General features: G+C 37.5%; 1 pseudogene; it reads left to right on the plus strand.

The window, feature by feature from the left end:
- Nucleotides 1–7,995: 7,995 nt before the first annotated feature.
- Nucleotides 7,996–8,740, plus strand: LOC117723368 (mortality factor 4-like protein 1 pseudogene; annotated as a pseudogene).
- Nucleotides 8,741–10,371: the final 1,631 nt, after the last annotated feature.

The following is a 10,371-nucleotide window of genomic DNA, read 5'->3' on the forward strand; positions in this document are numbered from 1 at the left end:
AAACTCAAGGGCAGGCCTTAAAAGTGGAACTGATCAAGTAGAACAGAGAACGGGTCTTAAAGATAAAGGAGAGAAGTTAAAGCACACAAGTAGGGGATAGGAGAACAAATTAAAACCACCATAAAGAAACACAGGAACTATGAAACACCACTGAAAAGACCAAATATTTGATTTATGAGCATAGATGAGGGAGAAGAATCCCAGGTTAATAGCACAGATTAGATTTTCTGTTGGGAGCAACCTTACTTATACACTGAAGACCTAAGTCAGCCATAGGCCTAATTCATCCATACATGCCTACTAACACAAAGTCTTGGTTTCTGTGGGAAAACACTAACCCTAGAACAGATAGCTATAGACCTTGTAGATAGTAGTCTTGGTGGAAAGTACCAGCTTAGATAAGAACAAACGAATCATAGACAGAGTCATAGTGACCTGTTCCACCCAGCTTCTTCACCCAGCCAAAACTCTGTTCTGGAAGATATTTGTACTCCCCCTGAGAATATCTATGCCCCTGCGTCATTCCCTTCCCCACATCCTGCCTCTATGTGTATATAACCTTTGTGTGAAAAAAATTAAAATAGTGGTTTGATCAGACTCTAGACAAGCTGTAGTTCTTTGCATACACCTGTCCCCCATTCTCTCTTTCAGGTGATCCCCCAGTCCTAGTCCACTGCCCTGCTGGACGGGGCATTCTGGCGCCCAATGTGGGGTTCAAGGGGATCACAGAGGAGAGAACCCTGGCTCTTCAGAGGAAGGTAGGCCTATCAGTTTTTTCGGGAGCATTGAGGGTGACTGCCTGGAGTGCCTGAGGGCACTTCAAATTATGGAGCACTTCTTAGAGTGACTCCTGGAGGTGCTGTGAGCGAGCGACTCCAAATTTCTCAGGGGCACCCAAGAGAGATGACTCCCAGAGTGCTTGAGAGCATTTCAACTTGGAAGGACACCACGGTCCACCCGCCTGTGAGATGGTCCTGTGGAGAATCAGAGCAGTGAAGCCTTGAGATAAAAGTCATGGGACAGGCATTTTCTAAGCAGTCACTATTCGTGACAGACTCAATGAGTCACTCAGGATGCAAGAAACTACGGTTAAGAAAAAAGGATCTTTAAAAATTCTTTGGTTTCATTAGTGTTGTTCTCACAAGAGGGGACTATTGATAAAAAAAAAAAATGTTATGCCTCCTAAGGAGCAGAGAGGTTTAAAAAGTTAAACCTTGAAAATGAGGGAGAAAAAGGGCTAAGCAGTTGTCCACTCTCTGGTGTGTTAACAAAAGGAAAAAGAAAAGCTTATTACAGAGCCCTCCTTGGAGCAAGAGATAATCAGGGGATGCCCTGTTCTCTCTGGAGAGATTCTCTGTTTTGCTTTCCCTTTCTATTTTGTGTCCTTGGTGCGCCAATCTGTCCATGTGTCAATTGTCTATTTTCATTTCGTTGTTTGAATGATTGTTGTTTTATGTGTCATGTTCAAAAGAAAAACTGGTTAAAACTGTTTGCTATCCACCCCTCGATTTAGTTTAAATCTTGCTTGGAAAAAACAGTTTCAATTTACACAAAAGAGGCTGATAAATTACCCTGCTCTGTGGCTGGGAGTAGGGTACCACAGAAAGAGCCCTGGCAAGAGTTAATTGTTTTCATAAGTGGCTCTTGGAAGGGGGCCAGCAGTGGTTTTTTGGTTTTTTTGTTTTGTTTTGTTTTGTTTTGTTTTTGTTTTTTTGGCTTCTACAGTAAAGGAATTGATAGTGGTTTTTCTGGTTTGATAAAGTGAAAGGGTGCTTTTCTCTTAAAATTACAGCTAAAAAAGGTATGAAAAATTTGTTTGGATAAAATCTGTAAGAAGTACACTTATTTTATTTTGTTATTGACTAGTTTTAAAAATATAAATATGCTCTATATGTTTTGGTTATACATTATTAGCCTATAAGTTATTGGGACTGATTAAAAATTTATAATTTTGGTAAAAGAAAGCTGGATTAAAACTGGTAATTCAGAGTTAGAGTCATTCAAAAAGCAGATGCATAAAAGAGATCTCAGTAAGAGTTTTATCTGGGATCAAAAAAAGCCCTGATGAACACCTTCCTTTTGTTACACAATTGGCTTATTAGTTGATCCCTCTAAAGGAGTTTTAATACAAGCCTTTGCTCTCATACAACTAGCTTTAAATTTTTAGACAGTGCTTGTTGCTCCAGAAAACATCCAAAGACAATATCTTTTCAGTATTTGGGACATCGGTTATAAATAAGAAAAGATAGTTTACTTATTTTATCTTAAGCACACCACAAGAGGACTTAAGCCTCTGTTTAATGTTCTCAAGAGAGACACAAATCCTAATTTCCCTCAACAATTAATTGTTAAAAAAGTAATAATCTTGCAGAAAGTAGAGGAAGCCATTATTAATCGATATATTATATAGGTTGATTAGTTGTTGGCTGTTTTATAACACACCATGGATAAAAGAGATTATTAATATAGATTTATATTTCTTTATTTCCAAAAGAAATTTTAACACCCTGTTTTGAAGCTGTTGCTGTGTCAATACAAAATTATAGGTCAAGATCACAAAGGTATTTTAAGGGAGAACTTAATGAAATATTTTCTATTCCAAATAATAATAAAATTGGTTATTAAAAATACTGATATTTGATCTATTACATGATCAATTTGTTACAGTTTTTCTCTATACATGCTCTTGGATTTCTTATAAATTTATACATATAGCCCATAAAAGGTGTGTTTACTGTATTAATAGACAGCTCATTTAATGGGAAGACAATATATATAATTAGATTACATGTTTACTCTCTTGAGTTTCCCCCGCTTCAACACAAATAATTGAACTATGTGCTGTAGCCACTATTTAAAATACAAAAAATTAAGCTTTAATTGGTATATGCATAGCCAGCATATAGCTCATGGTTTATAATTGCTTAAAATTATTTGTTTTTTAGATATTGCTAATTTTCAAACTTTACAAATACAGCTCAATTTAAGAAACATGTATTTTCCCTTAATTTTATAAAACATTTAAGAGCTCACACTGGATTGCCTGGGCGTCAGAAAAACGCCATAACAAATTTGTATATCAGATAGATTACAGACCTTACAAAAACAATTGGCCATACAATTTTATTCTTTATATTGGGGTTTTTGATATTTTTATAAATTTGATATTTTTAGAGAGTGTATAAGGCAAATTACAAAATTTGTTTTTAGTATCCTCAATTTTTTCATAATAGTGTTAATACTTGGGGACTTATATCTAATCAATTATGACAAGTGGATGTTATTCATTTTTGATTTTAGAAAATTAAAATATGAATATGTGATTTGATACCTTTTCAGGATTTCTAGTTACAGTTACTTTAATAGGAGAAACAATTAAAAATGTAATTAATTATTGCCTATATTATCTTTTTATGCTTGGTGTTCCATATCAGGTTAAGATAGATAAAACTGGCTATTGCAGTCAGAAATTTGAGATGTTTTGTTAACAATTTAATATTACCCATATTACTTGAATTCCTTATAGTCCTCAAGGACAAGGTATTATAAAACAGATATTATAAAACTTTAAAATATAGGCTTTTGTAGTAGGATCTGATGATTTTCTGAATTTCCTCAGTTTCTGTTGTTAAGCCTACCTTTTCATTTCTGATTTTGTTAATTTGGATACTGTCTCTGTACCCTCTAGTTAGTTTGGCTAAGGGCTTATCTATCTTGTTGATTTTCTCAAAGAACCAGCTCCTAGTTTTGTTGATTTTTTTGTATAGTTCTCTTTGTTTCTAATTGGTTGATTTCAGCCCTGAGTTTGATTATTTCCTGCTGTCTACTCCTTTTGGGTGTATTTGCTTCTTTTTGTTCTAGAGCTTTCAGATGTGCAGTTAAGCTGCTAGTGTATGATCCCTCCAATTTCCTTATGGAGGCACTCAGAGCTATGAGTTTTCCTCTTAGCACTGCTTTCATTGTGTCCCATAAGTTTGGGTATGCTGTGCTTTCATTTTCATTAATTTCTAAAAAGTCTTTAATTTCTTTATTTCTTCCCTGACCAAGCTATCATTGAATAGAGAATTGTTCAGCTTCCATGAGTATGTGGGCTTTCTGTTGTTTTTGTTTTTATTGAAGACCAGCCTTAGTCCGTGGTGGTCTGATAGGATGCATGGGATTAATTCAATTTCCTTGTATCTGTTGAGGCTTGTTTTGTGTCTGATTATTTTGTCAGTTTTGGAGAAGGTACCATGAGGTGGTGAGAAGATATGTCCTTTTGTTTTAGGGTGAGATGTTCTGTAAATATCTGTTAAAGCCATTTGGTTCATAACTTCTTTTAGTTTTACTGTGTCTTTTCTTAGTTTTTGTTTCCATGATCTGTTTATTGTTGAGAGTTGAAGTCTCCCACTATTATTGTGTAACGTTCAATGTGTGCTTTCAGCTTTAATAACACTTCTTATACAAATGTGGGTGCCCTTGCATTTGGGGCATAGATGTTCAAAATTTAGACATCATTTTGGTGGATTTTTCCTTTGATGAGTATGAAGTATCCTTCCCCATCTTTTTTTGATAACTTTTGGTTTTATGTCTATTTTATTAGATATTAAAATGGCTACTCCAGCTTGTTTCTTGGAATCATTTGCTTGGAAAAAAAAATTTCTAGCCTTTAACTCTGAGGTAGTGTCTGTCTTTGTCATTGATGTATGTTTCCTGTATGCAGCAAAATACTGGGTCTTGTTTATGTTTCCAGTCTGTTAGCCTATGTCTTTATTAGGGAATTGAGTCCATTAATGTTGAGAGATATTAAAAACCAGTGTTTGCTGTTTCCTCTTATCTTTGTTGTTAGAAGTGGAAATATGTTTGTGTGGTTTTCTGCTTTTGGTTTTTTGTGAGAAGATTAATTTCTTGGTTGTAGTTTCCCTCCTTGTGTTGGAATTTTCCTTCTATTATCCTCTGTAGGGCTAGTTTAGTGGAAAGATATTGTTTAAATTTGGTTTTGTCATGGAAAATCTTGGTTTCTCCATCTAAGGTAATTGAGAGTTTTGCTTGGTATAGTAGCCTGGGCTGTCATTTGTAATCTCTTAGGGTCTGTATGACATCTGCCCAGGATCTTCTGGCTTTTAGAGTCTCTGTTGAGAAGTCTGGTGTAATTCTGATAGGTCTGCCTTTATATGTTACTTGACCTTTTCCCCTTACTGCTTTAATATTCTTTCTTTGTTCTGTGCATTTGGTGGCTTGATTATTATGTGACAGGAAGAATTTCTTTTCTGGTACAATCTATTTGGCTTTCTGTAGGCTTCTCATGCATTTATGAGCATCTTTTTCTTTAGGTTAGGGAAGTTTTCTTCTCTTATAATTTTGTTAAAGATGTTACTGGCCCTTTGAATTGGGAGTCTTTGCTCTCTTCTATACCTATTATTTTTAGGTTTGTTTTTTTCATTGTGTCCTGAATTTCTTGGATGTTTTGGATTAGGAACGTTTTGCACTTTATTTTCTTTGACTGTTGTGGCAACGTCTTCTATGGTATCTTTCTATGTCTGAGATTCTTCTCTCTTGTATTCTGTTGGTGATGCTTGCATCTGTGATTCCTGATCTCTTTCCTAGGTTTTCTATCTCCAGGGTTATCTCCTTTTTCATTTCTTTATTGTTTCTATTTCCATTTTTAGATCCTGGATGGTTTCGTTCAATTTCTTCATCTGTTAGATTGTGTTTTCCTGTATTTCTTTAAGAAATTTGTGTGTTTCCTCTTTACTGGCCTTTACCTGTTTGCCTATGTTCTTCTGCATTTCTTTAAGGGAGTTATTTATGTCCTCCTAAGGTCCTCTATCATCTTCATGAGATGAGATTTTAGATCAGAATCTTGCTTTTCAGGTGTGCTTGGGTATCCAGGGCTTGCTGTGATGGGAGGACTGGATTCTGATGTTGCCAGGGAGCATTAGTTTCTGTTGCTTAAGTTCTTACAGTTGCCTCTGACCATCTGGTTATCTCTGGTGTTAACTGGCCTTGATTTCTCTGACTAGAGCCTGTCCCTCCTGTGAGCCTAGTTGTGTTGGGCCTCCTTGGGTCAGGCTGTCTCTGGGAGTGGGAGGGGGTCTAGAGAGCCTGATCTGTGAGCCTGGCTATGTCAGAACTCCTGGAGGTCAAGGTGTCTCTGGGTATGGATGGGGTAGGGAGGAGGGCTGGAGTACAGAATCTGCTCCTGGATGTAGATATGAGCCAGAAAGAAGGTCTCTATATACTTTCAAAAAAGATTGTGGTGGTTTGAATAGGAATGGCCCACGTAGACTCTTGTGTTTGAATGCTTGGCCATAGGGAGTGGCATCTATTAGAAGGTGTGGCCTTGTTGGAAGAAGTGTGGTCTTCCTGGAAGCAAGTTTTGAGGTCTCCTATGGTCAAGCCGCTATGCCCAGTGTAGCCCACAATCTCCTTCTGCTGCCTACAGATCAAGATGTAGAACTCTTAGGTCTTTCTCTAGCACCATGTCTGCCTTCGTGCTGCCATGTTTCCTGCCATAATGTGCTAAACCTCTGAAACTGTCAGCCAGCCCCAATTAAATGCTTTCCTTTAAAGAAGTTACAGTGGTCATGGTGTCTCTTCACAGCAGCAAAACCCTAACTAAAGACAAAGATATATAGCCAATACTTTATTATTATTATTATTATTATTATTATTATTATTATTATTATTATTTTGGTTTTTGAGACAGGGTTTCTCTGTGTAGCCATGGCTATCCTGGAACTCACTCTGTAGACCAGGCTGGCCTCGAACTCAGAAATCTGCCTGCCTCTGCCTCCCAAGTACTGGGATTAAAGGTGTGCGCCACCACTGCCCAGCTTAGCCAATACTTATTATTCAAAAAATAGAAAAATAAAGGGATGGGGCACTTTCAAACTCTTTGTATGAAGCCACTATTACTCTAAAACCAAAACAATGTAAAGACACAACAACAAACAACAAACCATTATTACTGATGAAAATAAATGGAAAAGCACCAAAAAAATACTAGCAAACCAAATACAGGTATGCATCATGAATGTCATCTATCACAATCAAGTGGCTTTATCCTGGGAAAGCAGAGTTTGTTTTATATATAGGTTTGTTGTGCGGTCTGACTCTAGTATTCCTTGGCTCCCAACTGCCAGGATACCTTTCCCCTCAGAGTTGTAACACCTACAACAGTAATGAAAACAATATGGTATTGACATAAAAAAATAGACATGTAGAGCAATGGAATAAAACAGAAGACCTAAATATAAATATTCATAACTTTAATCATCTGATATTTGGCAAGGAGGCCAAAAACATACACTGGAGAAAAGACATCTTCAAAAATAGTGCTGGGAAAACTGGGTATCCATATGTACAAGAATGAAATTAGACCTGTATCTATCACCTTGTACAAAAATTAGATCCAAGTGGATCAAAGACCTCTTTTTGAAATCTGAAATGGTAAAACAGCTAGAAGAAAACATAGGCAGAACTCTATAAGGATATAGGTTCAAGAAAGGAGTTTCTGAATAGGACTCTATTTGCCCAATAATTGAAGCCAACGGCTGACAAGTGGATTTCATAAAACTAAAAAGCTTTCAAGTGAAGTAATCAAAGAATGGAAGAGAATCTTTGTCATTAGACAGGATTAATATTCAGAATATAAAAAGGACTCAAATCAGAGTCAAGAAATGAACTACTAAAATAGGGCTAAGGATGCTAAATTGGGTGAAGTAGAGAGTAGGTGGCAATAGTGGGGGGGTGGGGGGGGAGAAGGGGGAGGCGGCAAATCACTTACAAATGGCTCCCAAGCAAGACCAAAAGCCTAAATTCCAGGAGGGCTGGTGAGTGCTGTGCTTTCATGGCCTCTTCTTTATGAAGCAAAGTGTGTAAAGGTTGCCATAAAGGACAAACCAGTGAAGTACTTTGTCCAATACAGTGATTGGAATAAATATTGGAATGAATGGGTGCCAGAAAGCAGAGTATTTAAATGTGTGGACACAAATTTGCAGAAACAGCAAAAACTTTAAAAGGCCAATCAGGAACAATATGCAGAGGGAAAGATGAGAGGGGCTGTTCCAGGGAAGAAGACATCTGGTCTGCAACAGAAAAATGTTGAAGTGAAAACAACAAAGAATAAGCAGAAAACACCAGGAAACTGAGATGGTGGCAGTCCCAGTGAGCCACCTCAGCTTCCTAGGAAGAAGAGAGCCAGGGGAGATCCTACAGTTGAAAATGAGGAAACATTCATGAACTGAGCTGAAGTTAAAGTGAAGATTCCTGAAGAGCAGAAACCATGGCTTGTGGATGACTGGGACTTGATCACCAGACAAAAGCAGCTTTCTTATCTTCATGCCTAGAAGAATGTGGATTCCATTTTGGAGGATTATGTGAATTTTAAGAAGTTTTGAGGAAATACAGATAATAAGGAGTATGCTGTTAATGAGGTTGTGGCAGGGATAAAAGAATACTTCCATGGAATGTTGGGCACTCGGCTACTCTACAAATTTACGAGACCACAGTATGCTGAAGTTCTTGCCCATCACCTGGATGCTCCCACGTCCCAGGTGTACAGAACATTATATTACTGAGATGATTTGTGTGAATTAGAGCAATGTTTGCCTCTACACCTCTGGACAAGATCAGCCTTGCTTTATTACTGAACTATCTACATGATTTCCTCAAGTACTTGGTGAAGAATTCTGCAGCTATGTTCAGTGCCAGTGATTATGAAGTGGATCCTTCTGAGTACCATTGGAAAGCTGTGTGAGGGGCGTGCTCTCTCTCACTTGTGCTTGGATCTCTGTAAATAGTTTGGTTCTTATTCCTTCTCTTGGACAGATGATGTACTTTGATAATGGTTAGTGTATAACAGTTGATGTTTGTTTTCTGTTTGACTTTAAACAGAAAATAAAAGGAGTAACTGCTCCTGTTTTCTTTCTTTTTTTTTATTTCAAAGTTTCTACCAGTGCCTCAGTGATGGACAACAGAGAGACATGCTGTAGAGTGTTTGCCTAGTTGACAAAGCTGCTTTTGAATGCTGGTGGTTCTGTTCCTTTGACACTATGCACTTTTATAATATGTGTTAATGCTCTATGACAAATTGCTCTGATTCCTAGTGGCAAAGGTTCATGTCAGTGTATATAACTGAACACTCATCCATCTGTGCTCTTCTTTTTTTTTTTTAAATGTTGCTTAACGAGCCCATCCTTTGCAAGTCATCCAGGTTGTTCCTTAGGCATTTTATCTTTGCTCAATTGTTAAAGAATGGTGGCTTGTTTTCATGGTCTTTGTATGTGTGTCTAACATGATAGATGCAATGCATGGTGTAGCTACAGTTTTATGGAAAAGTCAATCTTGTAGGAGTTGTTTTTCTGATATTCAATAAATTTTTTTCTTTAAATTAAAATAAAATTGGGCTAGGGATTTCTCAAGAGAAGCAATAAAAATAGCTAAGAAATACATCAAAAAGTGTTAATCATTTTTAGCAGTTAGAGAAATGAAAAGTAAAACAACTTTGAAATTTCATCTTACCATGGTCAAAGCGACAAAGCTCAAACAAAACAACTGATAACAAATGTGTAGAACGTGGGGGGAAAGAACCTAAATTTATATTTGGTAGAAATGCATGTTCCTCAAATCCAAATACTCAAAGAGCTGAAAAGAATTCTACCATATTACGAGCAATACCACTCCTTTGCATATGGCCAAAGGAGTCAACAGACACCCTACTCCACACATACTTGCTTAACAATAGTCACTGATCCCCTATTCACAATACCTAGCAAATAAGAACAACTTTAATGTCTTTTTGATGAATGGATAATGACACAAATGAATACTATTTATCGGTAAGAAAATAAGACAAGGAAATTTGCAGGTAAATGGATGGAACTAGAAAACTATTGATTCAGGTAACTCAGCTTTTTTGATAAAGCCTCAAATAACATTATTTTGTATTTATTTATTGTAGTGAGCCGCTGTTTCAGTGGCTACACATTTGCATTTTCCAAGATGGCATTGGCCTCGTGTTTCCCCAGCAGTAAACAATTATTCTGCGCAGCTGCTAGGCAGAAAGAGCGCCAAGTCACTGGCCTATCCCGAGGCGTAATATTGGGTGCTGAGCAAACAGCCATTCAGAAGTGAATACGTCACTCTAGGGTGTATTTAAGCGAGCCGCTTCCGGTTTCTTCGGTCTTTCCGCTTTACCGTGTGGAATAGTAAAAGGTCCTCGTCGCAGTACACCCGATTACCGCCTCCTGTCCTTATTCGCGGGCGAAAAGGGATTTGGGGGGGCGCTCGTTTCATCTGGTGCCGAAACCCGGGATTTTTAAGGCGCTGCGGGAGACCACCCAAGTTTTGGGACGGGTTAAAAACTGCGGAACTCGAGGTGCATCTTGG

The sequence above is a fragment of the Arvicanthis niloticus genome, chromosome 18, assembly GCF_011762505.2.
Source record: "Arvicanthis niloticus isolate mArvNil1 chromosome 18, mArvNil1.pat.X, whole genome shotgun sequence".
Classification (NCBI taxonomy): domain Eukaryota; kingdom Metazoa; phylum Chordata; class Mammalia; order Rodentia; family Muridae; genus Arvicanthis; species Arvicanthis niloticus.